The sequence below is a fragment of the Lissotriton vulgaris genome, chromosome 5 (genome assembly GCF_964263255.1).
Source record: "Lissotriton vulgaris chromosome 5, aLisVul1.2, whole genome shotgun sequence".
Classification (NCBI taxonomy): domain Eukaryota; kingdom Metazoa; phylum Chordata; class Amphibia; order Caudata; family Salamandridae; genus Lissotriton; species Lissotriton vulgaris.
Genome location: NC_141693.1, coordinates 665,442,945 through 665,462,645, shown reverse-complemented (window position 1 = coordinate 665,462,645; position 19,701 = coordinate 665,442,945). Strand labels below are relative to the sequence as shown.

General features: G+C 47.3%; 1 protein-coding gene across 8 annotated transcripts in view; it reads left to right on the top strand.

The window, feature by feature from the left end:
- The window catches only part of DLG5 (discs large MAGUK scaffold protein 5), a 1,254,082-nt gene that overhangs the window by 925,946 nt on the left and 308,435 nt on the right, over positions 1 to 19,701 (top strand). The gene's annotated exons all lie outside the window — the stretch shown is intronic.

The window sequence follows — 19,701 nt, the reverse complement described above, 5'->3', positions numbered from 1 at the left end:
TCCCCTGGAAGGGAAGGATTAGTTACTTACCTGTAATCCTAGTTCTCTTCCAGGGGTATCCTCATCAAAGTCCTAAGCAACCCTCCCGCCTCCCCGGGCAAAGGATACTTTTTAATAAGGAGATATTGTTAACCTATTTGTTATTGGGTTTGTTTTTCAGTCTCCGAAAAGAACAACTGACCTAACTGTCACCCCTGGGGCATGATGGGATACAGGGGGTCATGAGTGCCTTAAAGGCCTGGTGTCAGTTTATTGCTATTCAGCTACAGGTTAGGTTTTCAGTCTTTTTAGACTGTGTGTTTGCAATGCAGCCTGGGAGCTTCCTATGCTTCCAGTGAGTTATGAGAATTCCTACTGCTTTCTGAGCATTAAAACAGTTTCTAAACAATCTTTGGTGTTGTTTCTCATGTTTCTAATGCTTATTATTCATGTATGGTGGAAATTCTTCACAGCATATTTCAGCTCTGATGTTATTTGGCTGCTATTGCATGTTTTTATATATATATGATTTATATATATATATATATGTATATATATGTGGGGCACATATAATATAGTGTTTCCGGGGTCCCGCACATGGGCGGGAATATTCTAATGCTTATGACTTTGATGAGGATACCCCTAGAAGAGAACTAGGATTACAGGTAAGTAACTAATCCATATTCACATAAGGAGGGGGTGGAGTTACACTTGGTATACGGCGGCATTTGAGAAAGGCCGCGAGGCCGAAATGCATCATGCTACGCTGTGCTGAATAAAGAAGCTTCCGACGTTTCCCTTGAGTGGCCTTTTCCTTTTTCTTACAGAACGGATGTGTTTCATATATATATATATATATATTCATTGTGATCAAGTCCGGGTTTCCCGGACGAAACGCGTCATGTTGCCGTCCCCATCGATGGAATAAAGCACTTCATTCACCTTTAACTCCTCGTCTTGTGGTCTGTACCTGGTCTGTGTCCGTGCGCTGTTACTGGCACCTCAGGATTGTGAATTCTTATATATATATATATATATATATATATATATATATATATATATATATAACATATTTAAACTTGACAGAAACACGGTCACTGGATGATGTCATCAGTGATGTCATTTGAGATGTCTGCAGTGCATTGCGGGGGCGCGAATTATCGTTAGCTCAACTAACTATAACGGCCGAATTTCTCTGGTTTTGTACAAGTGAAATGTTCAACTAACTACAACGTCCCTGAAACCTATGGTTTTTTCAGTGAATACATAAATATATACACTTTTTTTTTGTTGCTAAAAAAACCAAAGGTTACAGGGACGTTATAGTTAGGCTCAGATTTCACATGCACAAAACCTGAGAAATTCAGCAGTTATAGTTAGCCGTGCTAACTATAACTTTCACCCCACAATGCACTGCTTATGGACTCACATATTACAACACTCAGTGAATTTGTAAGGTTTTTTTAATTTCTATTTCTTAATTGTAATGTCCATTTCTTTTGAATGAGCTTCTAGGATTTTCGTATTTTCTTTATGTACTTGGATATTGTAGATTATAAATATATTATATACTACTTATTATTAGGTCTCGCCTAGCACAGCGTGCATGCACTGCTCTAGGAGAGAGCCTCTTGTAATCACTGCAGACATTCAGAAAGCTTTCTGAAAGCTTGTGCGTCTTCTTATTAAATTCTATTGGCCTCTGCGTCTGGCTGTAAAGCTCGCAATTGACCAAAGGCTTGTGCATGTCCCGCCTTCTCTATAAACGTTGCCTTCCGTGGCCTAAGGGTCTCGGGAGCGAGCAGCAGTGCGGCCGGTTGCCAGCTGCATACTTGACATTCCTTGCAGTGCACGCCCACCACACCACACGCGGTCTTGTTTATTTACTCGAGCGCGGTAATGCCTAACAAGACTCTTCTTACCAGCGACAACCAAAGAGGTACAGACTGAATTTCACAGCCTATTCCCAACAGTTCCTTTTCCTCCACCTTTTAGTGCTAAGTGCACCCAAATAAACACGAGAAAAGCCTACCCTCCTCACGATTACTGTCAAGCAGATGCCAGAAGTAAAGCTGACTTGGTCTGTTCATACCACAAATGATGACCATCCTAGAGCACAGCGCCAGGAGTGAAGCGCTTCTAGGGCGTGTGAAACCACTACTCAGCTACGTGTTGTCTGAGTGGGTTGGGGCCTCTCATGTTGAACTCCTTTCTCTCTCCTTTTCCCTTGTCTTCTCTTTTCTGCTCCCCACCCTCCGGCTGCTGCAGAGAAACTCAATAGTGCGCATGAGAGAAAGCACCTCCTCTCTGGCAAGCTGACGCTAACGCTGCAGGATCTCAGTGACTGCTAACACTTCTAGGAATGGCAGCCGTTTACCCGTGCATGTGCCCTCATCCTCGGCAGCATGTTTTGCACAATTAGTGCACGGGCAGTTAGTTGCTCTGTCCTCTTCCAGGCTTCAATAAGCCAGACCGAGATCCTCTTTACGGTCACCTTGAACAGGTGAAACCTCTTTGGACTTACCCCCTCCCCAGCCGGGGAAGGCTGCTGTGAGAAGTTGGCCTGATATGCAGTGCTCACTATTCTAGTGATCACTATGTATCGGTCCAAACAACCCTTATTGATGATTGGTTGTAATTCAACCGTAGACCAGCTATCCTAGTAGCATGGACAAGAGCAGTCTTTAGGCTAGACTCTAGAGGGCGTGTTAAGCCAGCTGTTATACCATCACATATACCCCTTGAACACCAAGTGAAAGGACACCACACAAGTTTTTATGAAAATAAAAGTATATTTATTTAGAACACAACAACCCTGGACTCTTTATGAGGACAGGGTGCTAAGCACAATACAAAGCTCTTACGAAAATACTTCAAGTTGCACAATTTACACAAATGCCCGAGAGGCACGAAAAACCATATACTACAAAAGTGGAATGCGAAATTACTAGCAGGTAAGTACTACTCTAATAGACTTTAGGATCGCTAGGACTTGACTACTGAATCTTCAGATTACTAGCAGGAGGCCTAGGGGGATCGGGTGCAGAGTGTGCACTCTCACGCGGGATGCGGGACAAAGTCTATGGATGCTAGATTTCGTAAAGTTAGTGTTATCGGACGAATCCGACTAGGTAGAGCTGAAACGAAAAAGGATCTGGACCCTTGGATAGTGAGGCTATGCTGGAGCACCGAAATGCTGAGGTTACCTAGCCCAGGGGCTGCGGCTGCATAGGTCTGGAAAGACGTCGGGAATCCTCGTTGCAGTCTATGGAGCCTGAAAGAAGAAGTTGCTGGCAGGCGACCAGTGAAGAGATTCGGAGGGATCCAGGCCTGGATCGATGATGGAGGATACCTGTAAGCAGAGGGGACCAAGTCTAGAATCACTAGCCAGTGATCAGATGGGCACCAGGATGGCACCGCATGGAGTCACCTCGACCAGGTGAGTGGGCGACGCTGGGCTCTGCAGTCTCACGGACCAGGAGGCGTTGTCGGCGACCAGGATGGAGGTGCGAGCTGTCCCACAAAGGTATCTGCTGTCGACGTCGCTGGACCCAGGATTGGGGCAACAAGTCTTGGCAAATGCAAGCCCACGCGGTGGACTTAAAATGGCGTCTGGAGTGGACCAGGAGGGTCCGGGGTGCTCCTCTTTTGGAGGGGAGCAAGGGCCAGTCTGGAGCAACCAGACCAGCGGTGTTGTCGTCGTGGAGCGTCGTCAAGAGGGCCACAAGCCAGCAGGCAAGTAGCCGGACAACGCTGTGAGCAGCAAAGAGCAGAAGGGCCCCACGCAGATCTGGTGGAGGCTGGGGGGCTGGACTTCGGTGCTGGAGCTGCTCAGGGTTAGGGCTTCTCGAACCCCAAAGCACTCACTCGAGGATCCCTCGGCGGTCGTGCTGGATAAGCGTCATGCAGTTCTGAAGATGGCCCGTCCCTCGAGGTCTCGTCACACCCACGGATCTCAGCTGGGCTGATGATGTAGGTAGAGGTCAGAGGTGCCAGGGAAGCCGGGTCTCGTCGTGCTGGTCAGTCGGATTCCGGAGGAAGGACGTGCAGCAAACCGCAGTGTTCTTAGATGGTGCCTGCGGGTGCAGGGTGACTACTCCTTAGTCACAAGGGAGAAATCTTGAGAAGAAGTCTTGAGTTCCTTTCGTAGAAAGTAGTTTCAGGATTCAAAGATGATCTAATTTGGAAGGGGGCCCGCTCCTATCTTTATACTTGGAAAAGGGGCTGGCACGCGACTAGGTCCTGCCCATGGGTGGGACCAGGAAGGGGGGTGGTTACACCCCTCTCCCATGCCGGACTTTCCCCAGCTCAGGGGCTGGTGTGCCCCTGGAACTGGTTCTAGCCGGCCTATGCATAGTGAGCACCGGGGTGCCACTTGCAGTCACCTTCCTCTAAAGCCCTGCCTACCCAGGATACACGAAACCCTGTCTGGGATGGTGCTAGCACCGCCCCTGACAGGAAACCCTTTGTCCAAGCTCTCCTCGCTGGAAGGACTCCCAGCAGCAGGAGGTCAGACTCGTGTCTGTGGTGGCAGCATCCATTTTGTGGAGCTGAGGCTTCAGTTAACTTTAACCGGGGTTCACAGTTACATACATGTCGTGGCCCTCTAGAAGGGTGGAATGCTAACCCCGTCGCCAGAATTGGCGAGGGGTTAGTATTCCAATGCGTATGACACCTTACTCAACATGTTTTGATAAAGCAATACCAGAGATAGCATTTAACCGCGAGGATTATAATGCACTTAAGAGTATATGGTATGCGTTATCATGGAACAGCTATTAGGACTTGGTTCCGCAAGCTGCAAACGGGCTCAGCTCATGCCAGAGCACCATCTCACACGATTCCAAGCACTCTGCCTCCAGGATTGTCAAGGCCTGCCATAGGAGTGACTGATAGGAATCTGTGTGTCCATTTTTAGGGTTAGGGTTAGGTATAGGTATACTATATCTAAAGCAAAGGGTGATTACACCACCTTGCCCCAGCTGTCGTGCAGCCAGTTGTGTCAGATTTAGATGGCCAGCCAGGGGTGGCATAATACATCCTGCAGCCCCTGGTAGGCCCTGGGTACACCTATGCCCTGAGTTACAGGGTCTGATAAGGTGGCCCAGTACCAATTGGTAAATGCACCTAAGGTACACGTGCCAATTTAGTGAGATAACAGCTAGGCTGTGGGTCTGATTAGCAGGCCCACAGCCAGGGAAGTCGTAAACCAGTGAAGCAAAAAGCAAAAATCTGGGGTGATCATAGGATTGCAGACCCTACTCTCCTACAGCTGCCTGCTGCCCCAATGCTTGTTGATGAGTCCACCTTTAACCAGTTCCATTTCCGCACGCTTCCCATTTCCACCTTAAAACAATTTCCTCACGCTTCCCATTTCCACCTTAAAACAACTTTTATTGCTTTATTTCTGCTACATTTGATTTTGTTGTTAGCTGTGTTAATTTAATCTTTTCTCCATACCACTCTTTATATTAAACAAGGCTTTTATAATTTGCTGGAAGTGTAGTCTGATCGCTTGTGTAGTGCCATTGAAATGCTGATGGCAGGTATCCAAGTAAAGGAAATGAATATCCCGGCTCATGTGAACGTCCGTAGATACACAAAAGTTATTTTGACCCAATCTTCATCCGTGCTCTTCTACTCCAGTGTCGCATTAAAAAAAAAAATGTTATAGCTCAAACTAGACCCGAAGGTATTGGAGCGCTTTACATGAGCACCGGTTATTTTACACAAGGACACATTCAGGTACGAGGCGATTAAGTGATTTGCCCAGAATCACAGGATGTGGATGCGACCCCGAGGCTCGAACCTTGGTTTCCAGCACCAAAGTCGGTAGTCTAGCCGGCGGACCACATCCTCTCGCATTGGCTCCTACCATGCGGGTTGTGTGCTCAGTAGCTCCGCTGCCCTCTAGTCATGTGACCCATGTATGGACTCCTCTCAGAATAGTTGTTTTTTTGCCTTGTATGCTGGTGCATCATTCTATGACGGCATATAGTGTTTTTTTTCTCAGAAGGCTTAATTGTGAAGACAGACTACACCAGAAATAACATCACTAGTTGAATTAAGCGTACTCCATGGTGTAGCTTGTTAAAGAAAGTGAGACTGGTTTGTCTTGTCTCAAAAGATTGCTTTTCCTATTCTTCGGTGACCTCACTTCTTTAACATGAAGTGAATCTGTAACGACTGAGGCTGCCAGTCCACACCCATAATACCTCTGGCTGCATCCCCTAACAATTAACCTGCAAGCACTACCACGTTCCTCCTTTCAACTAAGCACACTGAAGCTACATTCACTTGTTTGAAGCGCAATAGATAGGTAAAACAAATAGGACTGTTACTCCAACAAGAAGTAACTATCTCTGATTCCACCTGCTTTCCACATTCTACATTGTCTGTCTATTCAGCCCTCAGATTAATTCAGCTGCACAAGCTCGTACTAAAATGAAGGTTGTTTCATGCTTGCCAGGCAATTCCCTGTTTCTGGCAACTAAATCAATCTATAACTGGGAGATTATGGGGTTATTTGTATAAATGCACACTAAGCTAGGTACGGGCCATCATACTTTCTAGTGTGTTCTGTGTTTCTAATATTTACGTTTCAAGTTATAAAGAACAGATAAATTCAGTTTGAACTTCTATCCGGTAGTCCATCAGCTGCAATAGCCCTATTATTTTAGACCAAGACTTTAGTGATCGTTTTTGCTCAATAATCAAACTTGGGCAACTGCATAGCGAATGTAAAGTGGATCTTCATTAGTCCCACGTCAGTCACAGCAGTGACAGATGGATTACGTTGTATTTACCTCCCTAAAGCTCCATTTTGCTTATGAAATTCGCTTTCAACTATCAAGATTTAAACTTTTTCTGTATTAATTGGCTCTATTAAATACCACTGAGACGTGGAGTGATATAGGACATATTGTGCCCGGTTAAAAGTACTACATTGTACCATGTCACTTAAATAAGAAAACTCGTAAAATCTTCATCTATACGGTACTCGTAAAAGCATGCATGAACAATGACAGTCTGGATTCATCTTGGAATTGTCTTCAGATGAGAAAGGCAGGGAGATAGTCAAGAGAAAGTATTATTAACAAACAAATGAAAGATTTAAGAGTAACCCTCACAGCAGGGACTAGACTAAAATATATTACTGTAAAACCTGTCTAGAAAAGACTCCTGTTTGTCAGACTTGGTTTCAAACTGAGTTGGACGCTGAACAAGCTTTTTGTAAGTTGAAAATACATTTTAAGGATTTGCCAGAAAGCTGAACCCTACATGGAACTTGCCTCAAAGTAATAGCTCCTTACAGTCCATAAAGAAACTTGTTTAAAATTGAGTATAACAGCTGGCTTGCTGTTGGACTTTAAACCAAAGTCTTATCCGTTATTGCAAGTTGGCTGATTTTGACTTAAGTTAATTTAACTACCCTTCAAAACCAGCTTGTTTCCCTACTTACTCTTTTAGGTAATTGCATGTATTCAATTCTCCAATTTCTACCTAGTTGTGAGAAGTTGGCCTGATATGTAGTGTTTCCAATTCTGGAACCACTTGGTATCAGTCCAAACAAACCCCAAAGATGTCTGGTTGTAAGTCAACCTTGTTAGACAAGCTATCCTAGTGGTAGCATGGACTAAGCAGCCTTAAAGGCTTAACTTAAGAGGTCGTGTTAAGCGAGCTGTTTTACCACATACAATCCTGTAATCAAATGAAAGGACACCACACAAGTATATATTGTAAAAATATATGTATTTATTTCTAAATTACTCCCCAGTACTCTTTATGAGGAAAGGGGCACAAGCGTTAAATCAAAAGCACAGTATAACATACAAAGTTGCACAATTTTGGATGAGGGCCGGTGGCCACTCAAACCATATACTAAAAAAATGGTATAAGAGATACCAATCGAACAGTGGTTAGGCCTAGGGCCTAGAGAATCGCTGGGAGCAGTCAGGACTAGGAATGCTGAATTCGGGAGTAGCCCACGGAATTCGGGTGCAGCACGGAAAGTGCGGCTTGCACCAATGCAATGTCAATGGTGCGTAAAAGTTACACAAAGTGAGTTAAAAGATACTTCCGCTGAACCTAGAGGGACAAAACTCAAGACACAGACCCTAGAGGTGTGTACCAGTGTGGGAACACCGGCGTTGCAATGTTACCTCACCCACAGGCCGTGGGTGCACAGGGTCGAAGTGGCGTCGGGTTTTGACACGCAGGCTCTTGGTGCTTGGAGCTGAAGAAGCTGCAGGCGATGTGAAGCAGAAGTGTCCGGTGTGATCCAAGGGTGGATCGAAGTCGAAAAGTACCTGAAAGCAGAGGGGACAGAGTCTGGGTCACTCAGCAGTGACCAGGGTGGAACCAGGACGGAACCAGGCAATGTCAGGCGCAATCAGGTGGTTGTCGATAGGCTTCTCTCCGTTGTCACGTGGGCTCTGGGGCATCTGCAACGTCCAGGAGCAGGTCACGATCTGTCCCACGTAGGCTCTCGCCGTCAGCACCGTCGGCTTCAAGATTGCAGCAAACAGCACTTGGCAAAAGCAATCCACGCGGAACCGGGAGATTGCTTATCACTCGAACCAGGAGGGTCAGAGTGGGGGCTCCTTTTTACAGGAGCTGGTGCAGATCTGGAGCAACCAGAAAAGCGAGTCGTATTCAAGTTTTCGTCGGCACAGGGGCCACAAGCCAGCTGGCAAGTGACCGGGCCAACGCGTCGAGCCAACACAAGCAGAAGGGCCCCACGCAGCACTCGTCGAGTGTGGAGGGGGTAGCTTTGGTGCAAGTGTAGCTCGGGGTGGGGGCTTCTCAAACCCCGGTGCACAGCTTCGAGGGTCACTCGGGGGCTGCACGGTCAGCGTCTCGTGGCCTTTTCAAGATGGCGTGCCCCACGCTTCCGGTCGCCTCCACTGGTCTCAGCTCTGCAGGGACTGTGGATCGGGCTGGGAGAAGGCAGGCAAGCTTGATCTCGTCGATCTCTGTCGCTCGAGTTCCGGCGGGAACTGCAACAAAGCAAGGGTCGAGGGCTGGATGGTGCCTGTTTGCACAGGGTGGTCACTCCTTGACCACAAGGGAGATTCTTCAGTCTTCTATGTTGAGTAGAATGTCGAAGGGTCCAGAATTCGTTTCTTATGTTTCTTCAGGATGATCTGAGTTGCATTGGCACTGCTCCCACTCTTATTCCAATCTGAGGGGTGGATCTCCTGCTAGGTCCCTCCCCTATGGGTGGGACCAGGAAGGGGGGTGGTTACACCCCCTTTCCTTTGTCCAGGTCTCACTGGAGCTGGGGCTGGGCTGCCCCAGAACTGGTTTGACCGGATTAGGCAAGGGGAAGCCTTGTGCTCCCTAGGCACTGTCTGGTTTCTTTCAAACCTCCCTGCTACAATCCACTATCTCCTGTCTGGGGGGGTGTGACACCTCCCTGTGACAGGAAATCCTTTGTCCAGACCTCCTCTGCTGAGTTTCGGTCAGCAGCAGGAGGTCAGACATGTGTCTGTGGCAGAAGCATCCATTTTGTGGATCTGAGGCTCTTTTAAAAATCAACCGCGTTTTAGCAAAAGTAACATGTCGTCCCCTCTAGAGGGGTGGAATGCTACCCCCGTCGCCAGGACTGGCGAGGGGGTAGTATTCCAATTCGTATGACACCTTACACGACATGTTTTGATAAAACCAAACCAAAGTTGACATATAACCGCGAGGATTATAATGCACTTAATAGTATATGGTTTGGCATTATCCCGGAACAGCTAAGGGAATTGGTCCCGACAGCTGCAGACAGGCTCAGCTCATGCTAAAGCACCATCTCACATTAAACCACGCACTCTGCCTTCAGGATTGTTAAGGCCTGCCATAGGAGTGGCTCACAGGTTTATATGTGTCCAGATAGGTTTAGATATAGGCATACTATATCTAAGCAAGGGGTGATTACACCACCTTGCCCCAGCTGAGTGATCAGCCAGTTGTGTCAATTTTAGATAGCCAGCCAGGGGTGGCAAAAGATATGCTGCAGCCCCTGGTAGGCCTTGGATGCACCTATGCCCTGGGCACCTATAGTGCTCTGTACAGGGGCTGATAAGGTGACTCAAGCCAATTTAGTTATGCACCTAGGGTACATGGAATCCATTTTACAGAGAGAGCAGATAGCCTGGGGCCCTGATTAGCAGGGAACCAGGCCAACTAAGTCGAAAACCAGCTAAACACAAGGCAAAAAATCTGGGGTAACCATAGTCAGGTAGCCACCTTCCTACACAAGTGAATTTCCAACCAAAAGGGTTTGAGCTGTTTGATTTGCATGAATTATGAAGTCATTTAGACAGATATGATCGCATGCCACAGGCAATGTCGGCTGAAACCGGTGGAGGAAGTATATAGCATAACTGCCATAAGCATATTGTAAAATACCTACTGGCTACCCCCCACAACACCTATACCCACATCTGCTGTGCAAAGATTGAACATCAAAATGGCAAACATGCATCCCAATTCAGTCCACAGTGTATTTTTGTGTGCAATATTGTTGTGCCAAATGCCAGCTTTACACATAGCCAGGTATGCCAGTGTAAAAGCTGAAAGGCTAGGATCTTTTATTAGCAATTCCGAACCTGGTTAAATGTAGCCGCAGGATGGCTTAGTTAACCCTATTGAAGGTTGCAGAGTAGTCCAGGAATCAGCAGTATGGTACCCTCTTCGGACTTGCATCAGCGTCTGACTGATATTAAGGGCTGTGAAGTTATCCATGGATATCGCATTTGTGGAGACATCTATGAGGGATGCACAGGGAAGGAAAATGTTCAAGGTTTGGTTGGTTTGAGCCAAGAGAGGGGCTTGTGGTGTGTCTGACTAGGGAAGTGAGGCCTTATCAGGGTTGGTCCCAACTCCCTCAATGCACTGGCCTCAACAAAGGCTTTCCTCTCTATGACTGACCTGTACTTATCCCTAGGAGTCAACCTTTTGCCAATTACAGCTTTTGGTTGATCCTGTCTGGCTAGAACAATGTGGGGCCAGTTAAGGTGTGGGACACTCTTGTCTCATCTCTTGCTTTGCCCAAGAGAGTCCCTTTGGGGGATGTCACTTGCTAAGGCTAAGCGGAATTCTTCGGATTGCTGAGGGCTATCCACATGGCCAGTACTTGTAGGCTGAGGGTCCCTAAGCTGTGGAGGAGGGGATTCCTCTTGGCAGTGGGTCCTGTGAGGTCCTTTGACATCCCTGGTCTCTGCAGCCCCAGGCTGACTGAGGCTTGACAGAGAGGGGAAGTATACCTGCTCCAGACTTGGTATCCCATTGGAAGGCTCCACATACCCTCATTGTCTCTGTCAGGACAGGCCTGACCTCCTCTGGGGCAGTTACTTCACAAGGAGCGGGATCAGTTAACTGACTAGGCCGACAGTCACCTAAGGTCCCGGGAAAGGAAGACTTTTTAGCTTCCCTTATGCGGGCCATTCTTTCAGGCTTCACTGCTCCTGTGTTACCCTGTGGTTGGACTTGTGCCCTAGGGGTCACACCAACCAGTTAAGGGAGGCATATCATCTCTCGAAGGGCCCTGACTTCTACTTCTGCCGAGGCTGAAATCTGTAGATCATTGCCCAGGAGGCAATCTACAGGCCGGTTGGAGGATATTGCCACCTTTTTAGGGCCAGTTACTCCTCCTCAGCTGAGATAGACTGCGGCCATGGGGTGATCTGTTCTAACACCATCAGTGTTGGTTACCTGGTACATGTACCCAGGTAAAAGCTGATGGGGGGACACAAGTCTTCCTGTCCCCACGGTGACACTGGTCCCTGTGTTCCTACAGTCTACAGCTTTCTGACCATTGATCCGAGACTCCTGTCTGTACTTGCCCAAGGTACTGGGATTTACAGTAAAAGTGGCAAAATACATGCCACCATCACAGACTAAGGTGGCCTGTGTGGGGGAAATGGCTAGGCCAGTATCCACCTCAGTACCCACAGGAGAACCCAACTGAGTTCTAGGGTGCACTACTACCACTTGAGGTGCTACTACTTGGTGGACTAGGGGTGTAGTAGTAATAGTGGGAGTAGTAGTGGTATCCTTGTTGCTGGCCTTAGGGCAATTGGAATCCCATGCCTTATGGCTTTTCTCTTTGCATAGATATCAAAAGGGTTTCTTACGAGGGAAGGAAGCGGATTGGGACCCACCCACAGAGGAAGATTTTTGGTGACCTTAAGAGGATTTCTCTTTAGATGTTTGCTCACCTTTCTCTTTGGCCCTGGGAGAATCTTTCTTCTGGTCACCACCACCTTGAAACTTAGCCATAACCCTGGTATGAACTAAATTGTCTGCCTTCTTTCCCAATTCTTGGGGAGAGGTCTGATCTGAGTCCACCAGGCTCAGTTGCTGATTTTGACAATTATTAAGGATGTGCTCCCTCACTAGTAAATTGTAAGGTCCTGTGTAATCATGCACATTACTTCCATGAAGCCAGCCTGCCACAGCCTTAATAGCACTGCCTACAAAATCAACCCAGTCTTGGGTGTGTGCCTTCTGTGGGTCCCTAAATTAACCCTGTACTGTTAAGTGGTAAACCAAAACCATCTATGAGGGACGCTTTCAAGACTGAGGTAATTGTCTGCATCCAAAAGTAAGAAGTGTGTCTCTACTTTTGTTAGCAAAGGAGAGCAACAGGATAGCTGCCCATTGCCCTTGAGGGATCTTCTGAACAGAGTCCTCAGGTCTTGGAACTTAAGCCCATTGTATCTAGATCTCCTTAATATAGTGTGTTAAATGAATTGTGTATTTGAGAATACATCAGAATTAGGTACACAAATGAAGGACATTTTGTATTATTTCTGAAGTGTGTTGGAAACATGATCAAAACAAGTCATTACACTAAGTAGTGCAATTTCCACATATTTTTGTTTGTACACAGTATACTTTTATTAGTAAAAGTGTATGTCTACGCAAATGTAATGGTCATTTCAATTGGAAATCTTTTGTCTCTAATGGCAGTGCGCTATCAAACCATGCATGCTCCTATCTCTAATGGCAGTGCGCTATCAAACCATGCATGCTCAATGCCACTCCACTTTACACCACTGCACGTTATGCCTCTCCACTCCACTGCGTGCCACTTCCCGCTACGCCCCTCTACTCTACCCTGTACCACTCTATGCCAGTGCACTCGTTGCCACTCTACAGCACTGCACTCTTTGCCACAGCACTCTACACCACTCCAATCTAGGCCCCACCAATCTCCTGCGCACAACTTCACTCTACGCCACTCTGCACAACTCCACTCTACGCCACTCTGCAACACTGCACTCTACACCACTGCATTCTATGCTAAGATACTTACGCCATTGTACTTTACTCTGTAACACTCTACTCAAAGCCCCTCCACTCTATGCCAATCCACTGTACGCCACACTAATCTACTCTGCACCATTGCACTTTACTCTACTGCACTCTGCACCACTGTACTCTGCTCCATTACACACTGTCACCTTACGCAACTGCACTCTACCCTGCACCACTCCACTCTGTAGCACTTCACTCTTTACCATTTCACTCTACTCCGAAACAATCTATGCTATGCGACTGCACTTTACTTCACTCTGCCACTGCACTCTACTCTTAACGCCAATGCACTCTACACAACTGCACTCTGTCACTGCTCTGTATGCGACTGCACTCTACTCTACATCCCTGCTTTCTATGCCACTTTACTACACTCTTCACTACTGCATTGTGACACTCTACTCTGTAACACAGCATTCTGCTACACCATTCTAACATACGCTACCGAGTTCTACAAAATTGCATTGAATGCCGCTGAATTAAATGCCATTGCACTTTACACCCATATACTCTACGCCACTCCACACTATGCCACTCCAATACATGACACTGTCTGCCACTCCAATTTACAATAATCTACTCCACTCTTTGCCATTTCACTCTACGACACTTTGCATGAATCTCCTCTGCGCCACTAACTTTTAGCCATGCTGAACAGAAGCCTCGCTGGTGTATAACATAGCTAATGCACATTGGCAAAGCCAATAGCTCTTTGCAGAGGTGATCAATGACTGCAGAGACTTTTGTTTGGATTTCCCTTGAGACTAATCCCACTAGTACGACTGGAACGCTTTTCTTTTTGATATCTTGCCTTGAGAAAGCCCTAGGCGTGCCAGTCACTAGGGGCAAAATGGAAGCTGGCTGTATTTTATCACATCAGGCTCTAACCCTGATGTTCTCAATACAATCAAACAAAGAAACAAATCATTTTTTTGGCATTTATAACATGGCCTGTTTTTCCTGAACTACCTCTGCTTTCTTAGAGGTTCAGTGCAAGCAGAGCTACATCTCGTTCTCCGTCTTAAGTCTCATAAGAAAGACTTCCACCTGTACTCGATGTTTCATGGCTTCTCCACGGGATTTAACGTTAAGCAATATCAAATAACATTTCAACAGCAGCAACCTCAACCGCTCTATTCAAACAGAACTGAGGCAGAGCAAGGGCAAAGGTCACTACACCTAATTGGTAGTCTCTTTCTCTTCCCCTGAATCACTAGGAAAGCGGCTTTAGTTTGGCCTTGTTGGAGCATGTGAGGCTTGGAAGCGTACCCTCCTTTCTACAAGCTGAACCTTCAGATCAGTGGTACTTCAAATTGTCGAAAGGTGACAGGCCCTATACTTCCTTCTACAGATACCTCCCCTGCACTCCCTTCAAACAGAAGACCATATTTGCATACTACAGCAGAAGGTGGCAGCCCTGCTGCAGAAAGAAGCGGTGGAGTTGGTGTCAGAGTAGGAAATTGTACAGGGGTGTTAGTTAAGGTACTTCCTGCTGCCCAAGAAGGACATGGTTCTTTGTCTGATCTTGGACTTCAGGTACTTGAAACTTTCGAAATGCAGTCCCTGGCTCAGGTTTTGTTCGTGTTGCAAGCGGGAGACTGGATAGGGTCCTTCAACTTGCAAGACACTTATTTTCACATAATGTTTCTGCAGTTTCACAAGAGGTTTCTGTGTTTTGTGATAAGTTCAGCTCAGTACCAGTTTCAGACCTCCTGTTTGGGCTAATATCAGCATCTCAACTCTTCACATAGGTAATGGCAGTGGTTGGGGCATACCTCTAGATGTCAGAAATTCCAATGTTCCTGCACCTGGATGACCGCTCCTGAAAGCTGATTTGCCACAGATGTTGTTGAGTCATCTGTAAATAAGAGCGTACCTGTTGTTCAACTGGGCTTTTCCATTAGTGTTCCCAAGTCTCACTTCAAGCCCTCTCAGCGCCTCCTGTTCCTTCATAATACTTTACACAACATTGCTTCTAGCTCTCCTTTCTTCCTGAGGATTCAAGACATCCATGCTATGATGCTGATGTATTGGGAGGGGCTTTGATTGCAGTTCTGAAAGTCCTATGCCTTCTATGCCTGCTGGCTCGCTGCACCCTCCTCGTCACTCATAGGCACCAACACATGAGTACTCTCCAGTGGTGCCTTTGCAGGTAGTGGTTCCGGTGTCTGACTTAGTTTTGATCTCCCTGGACAATGTGGGAGACCTATCTTGGTGGTATGTGGAGGAGCACATGTTTAAATAGATGGTCTTTTGCCCTCCTCCAGCAGTGGCCATGTTAGAGAGAGGTGCCTCCCTCCTTGGGTGGGATGATGATAGAGAGGAGCTAGAGACCTAGGGCCACTGGTCTCCGAAGGAGCAAATATTCCACATCAACCTGCTCAAACTGAAGGTGATTTGGCTGGCACACACAGCCTTCTTCCCTTGCCTTCAGTCAGTCTTTCCAGATCTTGACGGACTATACAACAGTGATGCAGTACTTCAAGAAGAAAGGAGGAATGGGTATTCACCTTCTTTGTTTGGAAGCGTTGATACTATGGTCTTGGGTGTAACAGCATCTGATCAGGCTTTTTTCAAATCACCTGACTGTTATCCAGAATTTTATGGCCTACAGCCTCATTCAGCATCAACTTGCCAACTGTGAGGAATTGGGTTGTTAGTTGAGGGGAGTGTGAGCCTTTTTTGAGCAAAGCCACAATTCTCTCAGTGAGAGCCACAAAAGTCACTAAAAGAACCTATGCGTAAACTTCTGGTGCTTGGCACAAAGACATGTAGGCTAAATTTAGTGGATATTTATAAAGTATTAATACAGCACACACGTAGTAATAAACTGAAAACACAACACAAGAAAAATCTTTGAGGATCCTCACAGCATCAATCGTTGCTGGAGATTCGTGTTGGTGGTCACCGCGGGCTGTCAGTGCTGTAGTGCAGATCTGTCGTTGCTGGTGTTCACTGTAGCGCGAAGAGTCAAGTTCACTGGTGCTTCATAATTTCGGCTGGGAAGATCTTGGCGTGTATGGGACCATTCGTGGTTGTGAACATGGGTGTCATCTATATGGCGCCTATAAGCTGTTCCAGCCGTCAAAGCGCAGTGCTGATTTAAAGCCACACTGTGCCAGAAGAGACTATGCTGAGAAGTCTCTGGGACACAGTCTGGCACCTGGGAATACTCTGTAGGTGAGGAATCTGCAGTTAAAGTATCCACCAGAAAGAGAGTTACCGAATGTAAGTAACTTGTTTTTCAGTGCTGGGCGGACACTGAATGGCTGCAGTATGACCTTGATGCAGAGCTTGGATTCACTTATTGAAGGTTCTGTTTATTTTTACTTTATAAGCATAGTGAAAGACCCTATCACTGCTGTTTACAGCAGCTTCAGCCCACAGCCTGACCCGAAAGACCTCGCCATACACCTCCCAACCACATGGCCCGTAATCACCCCAGAAGAAACAGCCACCACCATGAATTCCATCCACTGAGGAGCCCCATCAGACCCTTGTCCCCACCGCACCTACTCCAGAGAACTGCAACCCATCAGCGCCATGCCCACACCCATTCTGAATGCCTCCATTTCTTCCACAACCTTTCCAGGTGCTCGGAGATACACAACTGTCCTCCCATTGCTGAAGAAACCCCCTACAAACCCTACCACTCTCGCCAACTACTGACCGATCTCCCGTCTACCCTAGGTCTTGGAGAAAATCATTTACAGACACCTCACTGAATCCCTTAACGACCACCAACTCCTCGTCTGAGTTCAAATCCAACCACAGCGCGGAAACTGCCCTCATTACCACCACAAATGACAGCTGGACAGGGGACAACAGTGGCCTTCATCCTCCTGGTCATCTCCACTGCATTTGAGGCAGTCCCCGCCCCATCCAATGCCTACACGACATCGGAATCCAAGTACACACACTAAAGGATCTGCTCCTTCCAGACTGGAAGGACCCAGTCAGTCAGCCTGGCACCATACACCTGCAATGCCTGCAACCTCATCTGCGGAATTCTGGAAGGATCCCCTCTGAGCCCAAACTCCTTCAACGCATACATGAACACTTCTTCACTGTATAAATGATCAGCTCTAGCCAGCATCATCCACTCTCATGATATCAAGGTCCTCTCCTACGCCGACATGTAAAGTTTTTCAAGGGCAAGACACCCAGTACCCAGATGGATATTACTCACTGAGTGAAGACCAACTGTAAAAAAAAAGTTGAACTCCGACAAGACTGAAATAGTGATCTTCCGAAAGAGCACATCACCATGGTCCTGTGCCTGGTGGCCAACAGAGCTTGGAATGACACCCACACCAAGATCCTCAGGATCATCATTGACAGCAAACTCTACATGACCGCCCAAGTGAATGTTGTCGCCATCTCATTCTTCGATACCCTAGAGATGCAGATGAAGATTTGCAAATGGCTCCCAATCAGCATGTGGGAAACCATCACACACTCCTTGGTCACAAGAAAGCTGGACTTCAGGTTGAGACTTCTAGCCACAGATTACTTACGTAAATTTATCCCAAGGTATCCGACTGGATCCAGAATTTTTTTCCGTCAGCAGTATCCCTGAGCGTCGGTAGGTGGAGTTGTTTGACTCTGCGTGGTATTGTTGGTGTCGTTCCCGCCAAAAGTGACATTTGCAGTGCATATGTAGGTGCCACCCAGGCGAGCTGATGTAGTTTCTTTTCTTTCTGTGCCAGTCAGTGCTGACCTGGTAAGAGCTACCCCTTAGTCACTTTCTGACTTCGCTTTTTTTGACCTTTTATCTAAGTCTTTTTGAGGTCTTACCTCCTGGTGTGGCAGAAATGTCATAGAAGAAACCTGGCTTCAAGCCCTCCAGCGCTTGTCACTGATAGATGTTTATAGTGGACCTGCATCTTGTTTGCCTGTGGTGCCTCGAACAAGACCATCACCTAAAGGCCTATTCCAGCTGCGAGGCCATGCATCCAAAAGCCTTGAAGGAGCAATCCCTCAAGCTTCTGGCGGCTCAACGACATAACGCTCGAGGTCCCAGTCGAGAGAAAGTTCCCGGGACCGGTCGCGGAGTCCGAGGTCATCGCCCCGAGCCATTTGGGTAAGTCCCACTCCCACAAAAAGAAAAAGAAGTCGAAGCATACTTCAACTTTACCTCATCCGTAAGCCGACGAGATGAAGGAGCGTCATTCGAGGTCTGGCTGCGCGGTTCAGGCAGCACCTGGCTGATTCCGCAGCTCTTCACCTTAAGGAGCCAAAGCTACCCCCGATCAACTTCTAGAGTTTTATGAGGCCATACACCTCCTAATTGAGTGGCTCGTGCCTTCTGGTGCACTTTCAGACCCAATTTATAACAAAGGAGGGGGGAGAGGGAAAGTGGATTCGGTCTCCCCTAACAATTGACATAAACAGAATGGAATCCACTCGGGTAGTGGTAGTGATCCCCGAAACGGTGGGGAGCACACAGTGTTTCTTAGAATACCCCTCACCCTGCACCCCTTTTAACGATACCAGCCGAGGGCTTAATAAATTTTATTTTTCACCCTACGAGCCAGGTATATTTTTAACCATCACATTTCACCACCTCACCACTCACACTTACTTCCCTCACACACACCAACACATAGTACACTTAAAGTGCTCCCACGTAGTCGTGAGTCGTAGCACGCCGCATCCCGTGAAGGGGTGTGAAGACCCCAATGATGAAGCATGACACCAAGGGGCCTGTTGGTGTGTGAGGGGTATTCTAAGAAACACTGTGTGCTCCCCACCGTTTTGGGGATCACTACCACTACCTGAGTGGATTCCATTCTGTTTATGCAGTTTCAGAGCCTGCAAGTTCAGGAAGAGCCCCTACTGGATCCACGACCTTGTCTCCGGTGCCAGCTGGACCCCGGAAATCCACAGATGGATATGTATCTGCCCTGGTTGTGCTATATTTACCTTCTCTAGTGCCGGTCCAAAAGCCGGTGTTCCAGTCACGGCAGCTCCCACCAGCTGCACCATCCCCATTCTCATTCCCGACTCTGACACAGAGCTGGAGGGATGTCGGCCAAGGCCTGCTTTTGGGCCGACTGGAGCCAGGGGTGGCATAATACAAGCTGCAGCCCCTGGTAGACCTTGGGTGTACTTATGCCCTGGGTACCTAAGGTACACTGTACAAGGACCTACAAGAGTGACCCAATACCAATTAGTTATGTACCTAAGGTACATGGAGTCCATTTTAACAGAGAGAGCAGGAAGCCTGGGGTCCTGAATAGCAGGATCCCAGGCCAACTAAGTCGAAAACCAGCTAAACACTAGGCAAAAAGTTGGGGGTAACCATAGTCGGATATCAACCTCCCTACATAACCCCCCCCCAAACGAAAGGAGGTAAGGCTATCCTTGACCAGGTAAGCCTATATTGCCTGAGTGGTCATATGAGGAGGT